The sequence below is a fragment of the Lampetra planeri genome, chromosome 71 (assembly GCF_965212315.1).
Source record: "Lampetra planeri chromosome 71, kcLamPlan1.2.h2, whole genome shotgun sequence".
In the NCBI taxonomy this organism is placed as follows: Eukaryota; Metazoa; Chordata; class Hyperoartia; order Petromyzontiformes; family Petromyzontidae; genus Lampetra; species Lampetra planeri.
Window position 1 is genome coordinate 1,896,112 of NC_136176.1, and position 12,132 is coordinate 1,908,243.

General features: G+C 45.5%; 1 protein-coding gene across 6 annotated transcripts in view; it reads left to right on the forward strand.

Moving 5' to 3' along the window:
* LOC144737559 (uncharacterized) overlaps positions 1-12,132 on the forward strand; it is a 33,948-nt gene that overhangs the window by 2,681 nt on the left and 19,135 nt on the right. For 4 of the 6 annotated variants that reach the window (XR_013589032.1, XM_078620310.1, XM_078620311.1 and 1 more), the window contains 2 exons: positions 2,501-4,717; positions 6,519-6,603. The gene's annotated coding sequence lies outside the window, so the exon portion shown is untranslated. The other 2 variants (XM_078620312.1, XM_078620313.1) reach the window with 2 other exon arrangements.

Below are 12,132 nucleotides of genomic sequence, written 5' to 3' on the forward strand. Positions count from 1 at the left end.
GCATCGATGCCTGGTTATAGTTAAGGGATCGTTCCCTGGTCAACCATGTTATATCTGCTGATGATCTGGAAATGGCTACTTAATGAGATCGGGTTAGATAATCTCGTTCTGTGCCTGGATAATTCCATCATGAAAGGTGGCCTTGCGTATGTTCTACCAAAATAAATCACCTGCCTGGGAATTTCATGTCATACAACACTGTACCTGCTCAACTCTCCATGAGTAATCAGGCAGTTCTACAAGTAATGGAGGAGCTCCCATACCTGGTTAATGTGTTCACGACCAGCTCTGGTTTGGCAGCCAAAGTCTCACTTTAAATTTGTCTAGCAGCATTCTTTCATTAGACTGTAACACTGTGAAAGCTGCCTGGACTTTTGCTCCATACATAGCTGTGAGTGTCCATCGCCAAGGTCTAGTCTGTCTGAGATCATTCCCTCTCCCTGTCATATTGGCATCGCACCTGCCTCTCACCCTTCGTCCTGTGGATGGTGGGCGCACAGGACGGTGACACGCAGCCATTCCAGGTTGAGCCCAAATGGGTTACGTGGGTCTGCTAGCCACCAGGCATCGTTCTATGAGTGATATCAATATATAATATCTGTAAGGAGTCCCCCCAATAGACTGTCCCTGGAACTCTACCAGGCACGTCCCACTGGGGAACGTCCCAGGGGCCTGGCCCAGGACATTCTGGTGGGAATACGTCGCTTGGCTGGCTTTGGGAACGCCTGGGAATTCCCCAGGAAGAGCTCGTCTGTCGCCAGGGAAAGGGAGGTCTGGACTGCCCTACTGAATGTGCCGCCACCTCCAACCTCACCAAGACAAGATGATTTTAAAATGAATGAACGAATAAAGCTGCGAGTCTTCTTGGCCACATATATTACTCCTGTCTGTTCTGGCTTTTAATTAAGGCTGGCCTGCCTATGATCCCCTCTATTGAACCAAACAAGATTGTATTAAAACCTTACAGAGCCCTAAAATATCAGTACAGAATATAATCTGAGACTTTGGCAGGCGAGGCTGCATTGGTTGGGTCATTCCGCATAAACAGACAGCATGCTCAAGAATCTTTTGTTAGTCCAGATGTTACGGGCTTAACGGGCATGGCATTGGCTAGAGAAGAGATTGGAGGATGTGGAATTGATCAGACCTGCTGTCAAGATCGGCCTCTGGAAGAGGCCCGTGACGTATGCTGCAGGGCAGTTGGAGGTGTTTGCTCCGCAACAACAATGCGGTCGGAGTAGCAACGCTCACATGAATGGGTGGAACGCTGGGTGCCTGAAATGCAGCAAGACAGCAGGAAGCACAGCTGGTGCATCTGTTAATCATCTCAGTCATCCCTTGACACCTGGATAATTCCCATGACCTGCTGACAAGCGATCCACACTTACATGGCATTCATGTGAAATATGTTTATGTAAGAGTTTATCTGTGGGGAGCGGTGGTGCAGTTATTCCACTGTGTAACCAAAAAAACATTTGTTCCTGGGTAGTATGTGTTATTTCCTAATTGCTTTTGCCTCTAAAGTACAAAAAATGGATATTATTCCCCACAAACTTTGCTTTTGTGACCAGGACAGTGATATTTAGAAATGTATCTCTTTTCAATGAGAAAACAGGTGAATTCGTTTTTTTAGTTCTTGTATAATTCTGGTCACAAAAGCAATGTTTGTGGGGAATAAGCCATTTTCTAGACATTTTGGCATAAGCAATAAAAAAAATAACACTTAGTACCCAGGAACAAAATTTGTGTTGCATCGTGTTATCACAATTAAAGTTTGATTATCGCCGACAGCAAACGTGATTGATTGGTGAAAACTTCACTTATTGTGGGGAAGCATTATTACGGAGCATATGAAGGTGGCCAGGCATGGTTCTGAACACACCACCTTTTTACCATGCCAGTGTGTGTTACAGTGTCAAGTTTGTATTTGCTGTAAAGTATATTAACTCGATTGAACACAGAGGTTAAATCAAAACAATAGTTTATTTTAGTTTTCCTTTGGAACTTTTTACGAGAATGGAAACAGGAAATTAACACAGCACATATTCAGCTGAAATTAGATCTGTTCATCCCAGCATTCAAGGAAATCTGAGCCTGGCTTCACACCTTTAAGTTGTGATTGAACATTAATTTATGCATTTCTGCATAATACAAATAGTATTATTTTCAACACCCTTTATGACGTTAGCTGCATTTTGCTTTCATAAATATTCCTTTTGTAGCCAGACAACCGAAATTGTGTGCTTGGAGTTTTAGGTTAACATTCATTTTCAAGATACTAGGGCTTCCAGGCTGACCATTTGCCCTTTCATTGTGTGCCCATGTGATGAATTTGGGAATCTTTTTCACTCTATCATGAATATATGAATGAGTATAGACGTGCAAGTCATGTGTGACTGTGTATATATGCATTATTTTGTGCCTCGATACTGACGTAGATGGTCTGGATATAATTTTTTTCTGTCTGCAGCTGACGCTTCCTCTGACACTTCCTCTGCAGAATTGGTTTGATGGAGCAAAGGCACTCAGCGCAGCTCGGTAGAAAAAGGCAACAATGCAACCAGTGTGCATACAGCACCTGAGAACTCACACAGGAGAGAAACCCTTCAAGTGCAGTGTGTGTGGGAAGGCATTTTCACGTTCATCTGCTCTTAAAAAACACCGGAGAACTCACACAGGAGAAAACCCCTTCAAGTGCACTGTGTGTGACAAGGCATTTGCACAATCACCACATCTTCAAGCACACCAGAGAACACACACGGGAGAGAAACCCTTCAGTTGCACTCTGTGTGGGAAGGCGTTTGCACAGTCATCAATTCTTAAAAGACACGAGAGGACACACAATCATCATAAGATCCCCAAGAAATTGAGTCTGAAATCGGCTTGTGAAAGTCAAAGTGCTGCAATGAGCCCATCCCTCATGAAACCAGAAGTGAATCCCAGCCTGGACACTTTTAAAGGTATCAAGGTGAAATGTGAAGAGGCGAAGGTGAAATGTGAAGAAATGATGAAGAGCGAAGAAGTGAAGGTGAAATGTGGGAAAGTGATGGTGAAGAGAGAAAAAGTGACGGTAAACTGTGAAGATGAAGATTCAACTCCAAAATCGTACCTTCACATCGATGGAGGCAACGTGAAGCAGGAGGAGAATTCTGACTGCAAGGCAGAGCTAGGCAACTCCCAGCAGTTTGTGGAAGTGGAGGTGTGGGTGGACTTCTTAGACAATACAAAGTCAATTGGAGACCCGGTAGATGGGTAGGCTTGAGACAATGAAGCTCCAATAGATGCACCTTTGTCACAGGCCTTTAATGAAAAGAACGTGAATTTGAACACTGAATTCCTGGGTTCAACCTGCAGAGTAAGAGCGGCGAGTATTTGTTTACCTGTGGGTTGGGTAGATGAATAATCAGGAGCAAGAGCCAATAAGCTTCCAAGTATTCCACTGTTATATTTGCATTGATATGGTGCTTGCTTAATTGCCTCAGCAACTCAGTTTCATATCTCATCACAAACACTCGAAGAGCAGCTTAAAGTGGCAGCTGCCTCTGTGTCATAAGGTGACCCTGCTGTCGCCTGCATGTGGGCATGAGTCTGTCAGTAGGGGATGGTGATTGATGTGTAATCTCCGTTATGTAATTTCTGGATAATGTTTGGAATTGCCCAAATATTGACCATGACACCAACATGCAATGACCTATGCGTTTTGAATGACACGATAGTATGTTTTACATCCACTGTTAAGCAGACGGTCGCCAGACGTGCCGGTCGGATTTGAACCTTGAACCTCTGCAATAAATAGAGAATGTGCTACTACTTGGCTTCCCTCAATCTGAGTGTAGGCATGACAGCCTGAATGTTTCTAACTGGCGCAGATGTTCCATTTAGAGGGGTCCACGTTTCACATGCCTACAGAAGGGAGGGCAAAACTGGCCGAGAAGAACCGAAGCTTCTTGCGGAGCGACAGACCAGGTAGCTTCCACACAGCATAGCGCAGCCGATGAAAAGATAATGCCGCCCGACTGATTCGGACCACCCACACACTGTACACACGCAGTGTTTCCACAAGGTCTACACACACCATGTACACAGCGTACACACAGTTTACCCACAGTATACAGTCTGTACACGCACAGTGTATACACACAGTAACAACAACCGCCATTCGCCACTAAGTGGCGGTGACGTCACCACGGCGCTTTTGCCAGGCTATGTGCATGGGGCAGATCCAGGTGTCATGGGTCGACTGACAGATGACTGGCCAATGCACCACCTGTGCCCCCGACTGCCCCAACAAACAGTGTACACACACAATGTTCACGCACACAGTAATTCTAGATTTGAAGCTTTCGTGACTGCAAGGAATCATCTTCTTAGGTTCTTTCGGTAAAGCCACGCATAAAGTAAAATAAAATAAAAACAAAAATCACGACGTTTCGGAGGCAACACAAGTCTCCGTCATCAGGTGGGACCGTCACAGCCAGATTAGCTGTATCACTTGATACAGCTAAAATGCTTATTTGGGACGAGGTCAGCAGCCAAGCACCATCACCTGACATGGGCCCCTCTCATTAACATAATATATTCAGTTACCCTGCTGCTCGTTGGAGGAGGGGATTGTGTGAACCCCGCAAGTGACGTCATGTCACCTCATGCTGCAGCATGACGTCATGAGCTACCAGGTTGCTTCTGCTGCGCGCACGCTCGCTCATTGCGATCCGAGGTGAGAAGTTTACATCGCGGTTGTTGTTGTTGTGGTGATTGTTGTTGTAAACCCAGGTAGAGCCTCGCTCCTTCTCCCTCGTAGGGATATCAATTGAGTAGCAACGAGTATGGAATCGATGTCCAGGTTGGAACATTACAACGCGGGGCCTAGCCATGCGGGGCCTTGCCTCCTGCCCTCGCCTGATTGCATTTGCTTTATTTCTCTGCTTAAGTTTAATTTGTCTTCACCTGGCTCACTACTTTGAAACTTTGTTTTACTTTAAATATTTCTACTTTTTATTTTATTTTACCAGGCATAGCCCACTTGAGCTACACCGCTCTTTTTCAGACGCGACCTGCCCACAACACAGTGGGCTTATCAACGTGTGAAAATCGTATAGGTTATTTCGGTAAAGTCACGTAGAAGGGAAGTAATAAAATAATAAAAATAAATCAATAAAATAATTCTCACGACGTATCACTTGATACAGCTAATCTGGCTGTGACGGTCCCACCTGATGACGGAGACTTGTGTTGCCTCCGAAACGTCGTGATTTTTGTTTTTATTTTATTTTACTTTCTGCGTGGCTTTACCGAAAGAACCTAAGAAGATGAGCACACAGTAATGTTCACGTTGTTGTTGAGCTCACGCACCCAAGGGTCTCTGTTCAAGAGAGGGAGCCATAGAAATGGAATCTAAATAAATTTAAACTCTAATCCTGATCTCGCTCTCTGACGTCACCACTCATTAATTTGGCGTGATGCGCGAGGGGGAGGTGGCCCCCACTAGTGACGTCATGTCACGGAGGTATTTACCCCCCCACCGGGATTTTGAGCGTGACGTCACGTCTACCGATTTCCGTTCCAGTAAAATGCTTATTTGAGACGAGGTCAGCAGCCAAGCACCATCACCTGACATGGGCCCCTCTCATTAACATAATATATTCAGTTACCCTGCTGCTCGTTGGAGGAGGGGATTGTGTGAACCCCGCAAGTGACGTCATGTCACCTCATGCTGCAGCATGACGTCATAATCTACCAGGTTGCTTCTGCTGCGCGCACGCTCGCTCACTGCGATCCGAGGTGAGAAGTTTACATCGTGGTTGTTGTTGTTGTGGTGATTGTTGTTGTAAACCCAGGTAGAGCCTCGCTCCTTCTCCCTCGTAGGGATATCAATTGAGTAGCAACGAGTATGGAATCGATGTCCAGGTTGGAACATTACAACGCGGGGCCTAGCCATGCGGGGCCTTGCCTCCTGCCCTCGCCTGATTGCATTTGCTTTATTTCTCTGCTTAAGTTTAATTTGTCTTCACCTGGCTCACTACTTTGAAACTTTGTTTTACTTTAAATATTTCTACTTTTTATTTTACCAGGCATAGCCCACTTGAGCTACACCGCTCTTTTTCAGACGCGACCTGCCCACAACACAGTGGGCTTATCAACGTGTGAAAATCGTATAGGTTCTTTCGGTAAAGTCACGTAGAAGGGAAGTAATAAAATAATAAAAATAAATCAATAAAATAATTCTCACGACGTTTCGGCCACAACGCAAGCAGCCGTCCGCAGATGAAATTCCAGGTCTGTCGCACCTGGTTTTCACCTGAGGACGGCTGCTTGCGTTGTGTCCGAAACGTCGTGAGAATGATTTTATTATGTTTTATTTGTATTATTTTATTACTTCCCTTCTACGTGACTTTACCGAAAGAACCAAGAAGATTAATCCCTGCAGTCACGAAAGCTTTAAATCGAAATTTTACGTGTGGAAATGTTTATCGGTCAAATACTCTAAACGCGTGGTGATGTTGACTCTAAATGTGCAGGGAAAACCGCAGGATCCGGAGGAGAATCCACGCGACCACGGAGAGAGAGGGACACGCGAACTCCAAATATACAGCCATAATACAGGTTTGTTTGTGTGAGATCGCGTAAATAAATAAATGCGTCGTTCACCCCGCCACCACCCGACAGCCAATTAGTAAGGGGTTTGTCACGTAAACAGAACGTGGCCAATGCGTCACTAGTACAGCACTAGTGTGTAGTTTATAGTGTAGTGTATAGTAGTGTATAGTGTAGTGTACTAGTACAGCACATCGGTGTGTTGAAGAGCCAAGCCACAACATTTACAATCTGAGTACAACGTTTTGACACTAATTCCAACCAGCTTCATCAGACGACAGCCAAATGTTGTGGCTTGGCTCTGTGGGAATATAAATCGGCTCGTTGGGTTAATAGCGCAGCACGCTAACCATTGCACTACCACTCCCCACTCACGCACAAACTTTATCGGAAGTATAGTATCCAGTAATAACTAAGTTTCCCGGCTAAGCTCAGGTCTCGGTAATCAAACATTAAAAGTAATGTCTTGCCATGCTGGCTTTATTAGAATAATTTAATTCTGCCAAAGAAAGCTGTAAATGTGTATATTGTCACGGTTTTGTGGTTGTGTTATAAAATAGCGGGGCTTGTTTGTTTCATGAGGACAGCTTTTAAATACGTTGCCCTTGGAGAGCTTCAGGATAGACAATGTTGGATTTTTGCCATCTGGTGGTGTTGGCACAATTTGGTTCCCAAAAAAACGTTCATGTGCACAAAGTTTGCTTTATTTATATAGATTTTTCCCATATTTTGTCTTGTGTATGGTTTCTCAATGTTCATTTTAATTGTTTAGTTTTTTTATTTTCCTTTTACCTCATGCCATTATTTAGGTAAGGCTTAAGTATTGAATATCGCACTTTTGGCTTTGCGAGGCACTTTCCCAGATCGTAACCTCTATATTCAAGGGGCTGAGGAGTGCCGATTTTCAGCAGAAACTATATCTCTGCTTTATTGATGCAATTAAGGCATATAGTACCATATAGAGGCTTGGGGCTTTGGGTTCTTTGTTTTTTACGTCTCTGCCTCTGCTCACATTCTTTGATGATTTTTATGATTTTGGGAAAGCCCGTCTAAAGCTGCGTGACCAGGAGTCGGAGTCATTTCCTGTTCAACTTGGCTTGTGACAAAAATTCACTCTGGCCCCATGCATTACATTAAATAATTGTCGTTTGAGAAGCTCTCAATGGCCATAGAAATAAATTGCATTTGTTACGGTTAAAATGATACGCGCATCGATGCCTGGTTATAGTTAAGGGATCGTTCCTTGGTCAACCATGTTATATCTGCTGATGATCTGGAAATGGCTACTTAATGAGATGGGGTTAGATAATCTTGTTCTGTGCCTGGATAATTCCATCATGAAAGGTGGCCTTGCGTATGTTCCACCAAAATAAATCACCTGCCTGGGAATTTCATGTCATACAACACTGTACCTGCTCAACTCTCCATGAGTAATCAGGCATTTCTACAAGTGGTGGAGGAGTTCCCATGCTTGGTTAATGTGTTCACGACCAGCTCTGGTTTGGCAGCCAAAGTCTCACTTTAAATTTGTCTAGCAGCATTCTTTCATTAGACTGTGTAAAACTGTGTGGAAGCTGCCTGGACTTTTGCGCCATACAAAGCTGTGAGTTTCGATTTAAAGCTTTCGTGACTGCAGGGATTCATCTTCTTGGTTCTTTCGGTAAAGTCACGTAGAAGGGAAGTAATAAAATAATAAAAATAAAACATAATAAAACAATTCTCATGACGTTTCGGCCACAACGCAAGCAGCCGTCCTCAGGCGAAGAATGAAACACCACCAAGCTTGGAGCGTATATTTAAGCTGGGTTAGAGGGGGGAGGTGGGAAGAAGAGCGCCTAAACAAAATAATTTGCATATCAAGAGGAATTCAGCATATGGAAAATGCGTAGGAGGTGGGCGGGGGGGGTTCCAAATCAATACTATGCCCGTGCATTATGCAGGATTAGCAGCATCAAAAGGGGGGGGGGAGGGGGGTAGCATTAACAAAGGAAAGGAATGTTAATAGTATGTAGCTGCAGTTACTAAACAACCACGTAAAAAACTGTTAAAGTATAAACTGCATAACAAACTAAAGTATATACTTTAGTCTGCATAACAAACTAAAGTATATACTTTAGTTTGTTATGCAGTTTATACTTTAGTTTTTTACGTGGTTGTTTAGTAACTGCAGCTACATACTATTAACATTCCTTTCCTTTGTTAATGCTACCCCCCTCCCCCCCCCCCTTTTGATGCTGCTAATCCTGCATAATGCATGGGCATAGTATTGATTTGGAACCCCCCCCGCCCACCTCCTACGCATTTTCCATATGCTGAATTCCTCTTGATATGCAAATTATTTTGTTTAGGCGCTCTTCTTCCCACCTCCCCCCCTCTAACCCAGCTTAAATATACGCTCCAAGCTTGGTGGTGTTTCATTCTTCGCCTGAGGACGGCTGCTTGCGTTGTGGCCGAAACGTCGTGAGAATTGTTTTATTATGTTTTATTTTTATTATTTTATTACTTCCCTTCTACGTGACTTTACCGAAAGAACCAAGAAAAAGCTGTGAGTGTCCATCACCAAGGTCTAGTCTGTCTGAGACCATCCCTCTCCCTGCCATACTGGCATCGCACCCGCCTCTCACTTGTCGTACTGTGGATGGTGGGCGCACAGGACGGTGCCACGCAGCCATTCCAGGCTGGGTCCAAATGGGTTATGTGGGTCACCGAGCCACCAGGCCTCATTCCACGAGTGATATCAATATACAATATCTGTAACGAGGCCCCCCAATAGACTGCCCCTGGAACTCTATCGGGCACGTCCCACTGAGGGAAGTCCTCAGGGCCCAGGCAAGTACATGCTGGTGGGAATATGTCGCTAGGCTGATTTGGGAATGCCTGGGAATTCCCCAGGAAGATCCAGAGTCTGTCGCCAGGGAAAGGGAAGTCTGGACTGCCCTACTAAATGTGCTGCCGCTACAACCCTCACCAAGACAATAGGATTTAGAAATGAACGAACAAACAAAGCTGTGAGTCTTCTTGGCCACAGATATTACTCCTTTCTCTGTGGATGCAAAATATTAACTTACTTAAAGGACCGTCTGTTCTGGCTTATAATTAAGACTGGCCAGCCTATGATTCCCTCTATTGAACCAAACAAGATTGTATTAGAACCTTACAGATCCCTAAAATATCAGTACAGAACATAATCAGCGAGTTTCTTTGGGAGGCCAAGCTGCATTGGTTGGGTCATGAATCCCGCATAAACAGACAGCATGCTCAAGCATCTTCTGTTAGTCCAGGTGTTACGAGCTAAACAGGAATGGCATTGGCTTGAGAAGAGATTGGAGGATGTGAAGTTGATCACACCTGCTGATGACTGGTACCAGGAGTGTCATGATCAGCCTCTGTGGAGGAGGCCCGTGATATATGCTGCGGGGCAGTTGGAGATATTTGCTCTGCAACAACAGTGAGATCGGAGGAGCAACGCTCACATGAATGGGTGGAACGCCGGGTGCCTAAAATGCAGCAAGACAGTGTGAAGCACAGCTGGTGCATCTGTCAAACATCTCAGTCATTCATCCCTTGACACCTGGATCATTCCAATGACCTGCTGACAAGTGATCCACACTTACATGGCATTCATGTGAAATGTATGTGTAGTGAGTTCAACTGAGTCGCAGACGTACACTTGGAGGCAACAAATTTATTTAACACCAACACACGGGGTAACTGCCCCTTAACAGAATAACAACCTGTGGTGGTGACCACCAGGCTAACTGCACTAATTACAACGTAACGAGCTTCTACGGACCGGGACCACAGCTCGGGTCCAGTTCCACATGTTGTAGACTTGATGGAACGTAGACGAACGTTTCTTCAGGTTGAACAACAACGCCGGTTCCTCTGGGGGACCTGGCTTATATTTTTTGTGGTGTGGCTGGCTCCGCCCTTGGCCACGACCACCTTTCAGAATCCTCGAGCAGGATCTGGAACCCGACCACGTGACCACCCCTAGCCCCCACTTTGGGCCCCTTTGTAGACTTAACTGGTCACGTGCCCTCTCGGGTCAACCAGAGTGCCATGGCCTTTAGTAACCTCATTCCTACGGCTGGCACTCCCACACCCTATCCTGTAGGGCCGGCACTACACGCCAAGCGTGGTGCCATCTGGCGATATCAATCAGCGCTCACCGAGCCCCTCTAGGGCCAGTACTACACTCACCATAATGGTATTCGCGATGTCGTTACACCGCACGCCGTGCCTCTCTAGAGCCGGCACTACACAGTGACATCCCGCAATGTCACTACATCTGTAAGAGTTTATTTATGTGGGGAGCGGTAGCGTAGTTATTACACTGTGTAACAAAAAAACATTTTTGTTCCTGGGTAGTGTTATTTCCTAATTGCATATACCTCAAAAGTACAGGAAATGCTATTATTCCCCACAAACTTTGCTTTTGTGACTAGGACAGTGATATTTTGAAATTTACCTATTTTCAATGATAAATTTGTGTCTTTTCGTTCACATAAAGTCCTGGTCACAAAAGCAAAGTTTGTGGGGAATAATAGCGATTTTCTATACTTTTTAGGCATAAGCAATAAAAAAAATAACACTTTGTACGCAGGAACAAAAATTGTGTTACATAGTATTATCATTGTACTAGCGGTTAGTACCCGGCATTGCCCGGGCAAAAAAGGCAGACACATGTAGTTACACACGCAAATCGACTCACACACACAGAGTTACAGGCACAAATCGACTCGCACATACATACATAGACTGAACAAAAACCGCCATTCACCACTAAGTGGCGGTGACGTCACGACAATGCTTGTGCCAGGCTATGTGCACCTTGAGGCCACATGAAGTGTCGAACGCCCGCTGGCAGGAGGTCAGGGGGCAAACCCAGATGGCACAGATCGACTGACTGAGACGACTGGCTGATGCATCACCTGTGGCCCCTACTGTGGCAACTTTCTGTGCTTTAGCCACCCGGCGCTCCGCTCGTTGTTGTGAGCGTTACTCCTCCGCCCTCCGTTGTTGTTGGAGGGTGACTGATTCCAACTGCCCAGTAGCGTCCTTCAGGAGCCTGCTCCAGAGGCCGATCTTGACACCGTTGGTACCAGTCATCCGCAAGTGGACTCAGCTCCAAGTCATCCTGTACCAGATCACTCCATGTCTTCTCCAGCCCGTGCCGCGCCCGTTTAGCCCCCTCGATCCGGTCGAACAAAAGCTGTTTAGGCATGCGGTGGCTGGCCATGCGGGCTACATGACTCGGGCAACGCAGCCTTGCCTGCTGGAGGTCACCGATGGGACTTTGTCCACATCTTTCAAGGATTTGTGAGCTCCTCACACAATGCAGCCTGGTTAAACCCAGGATGGATCGTAGGCAGGCCATCCTAAATGTTTATAATCGGCAAAGATGTTCCATTAGGGGGTCCAAGTTTCGCAAGCATCGAGAAGGGAAGGAATAACCGTGGCCGAGAAGACCTGAAGCTTCGTACGGAGTGATAGACCAGGTAGCTTCCACACAGTGTTACGCAGCCAATGAAAAGA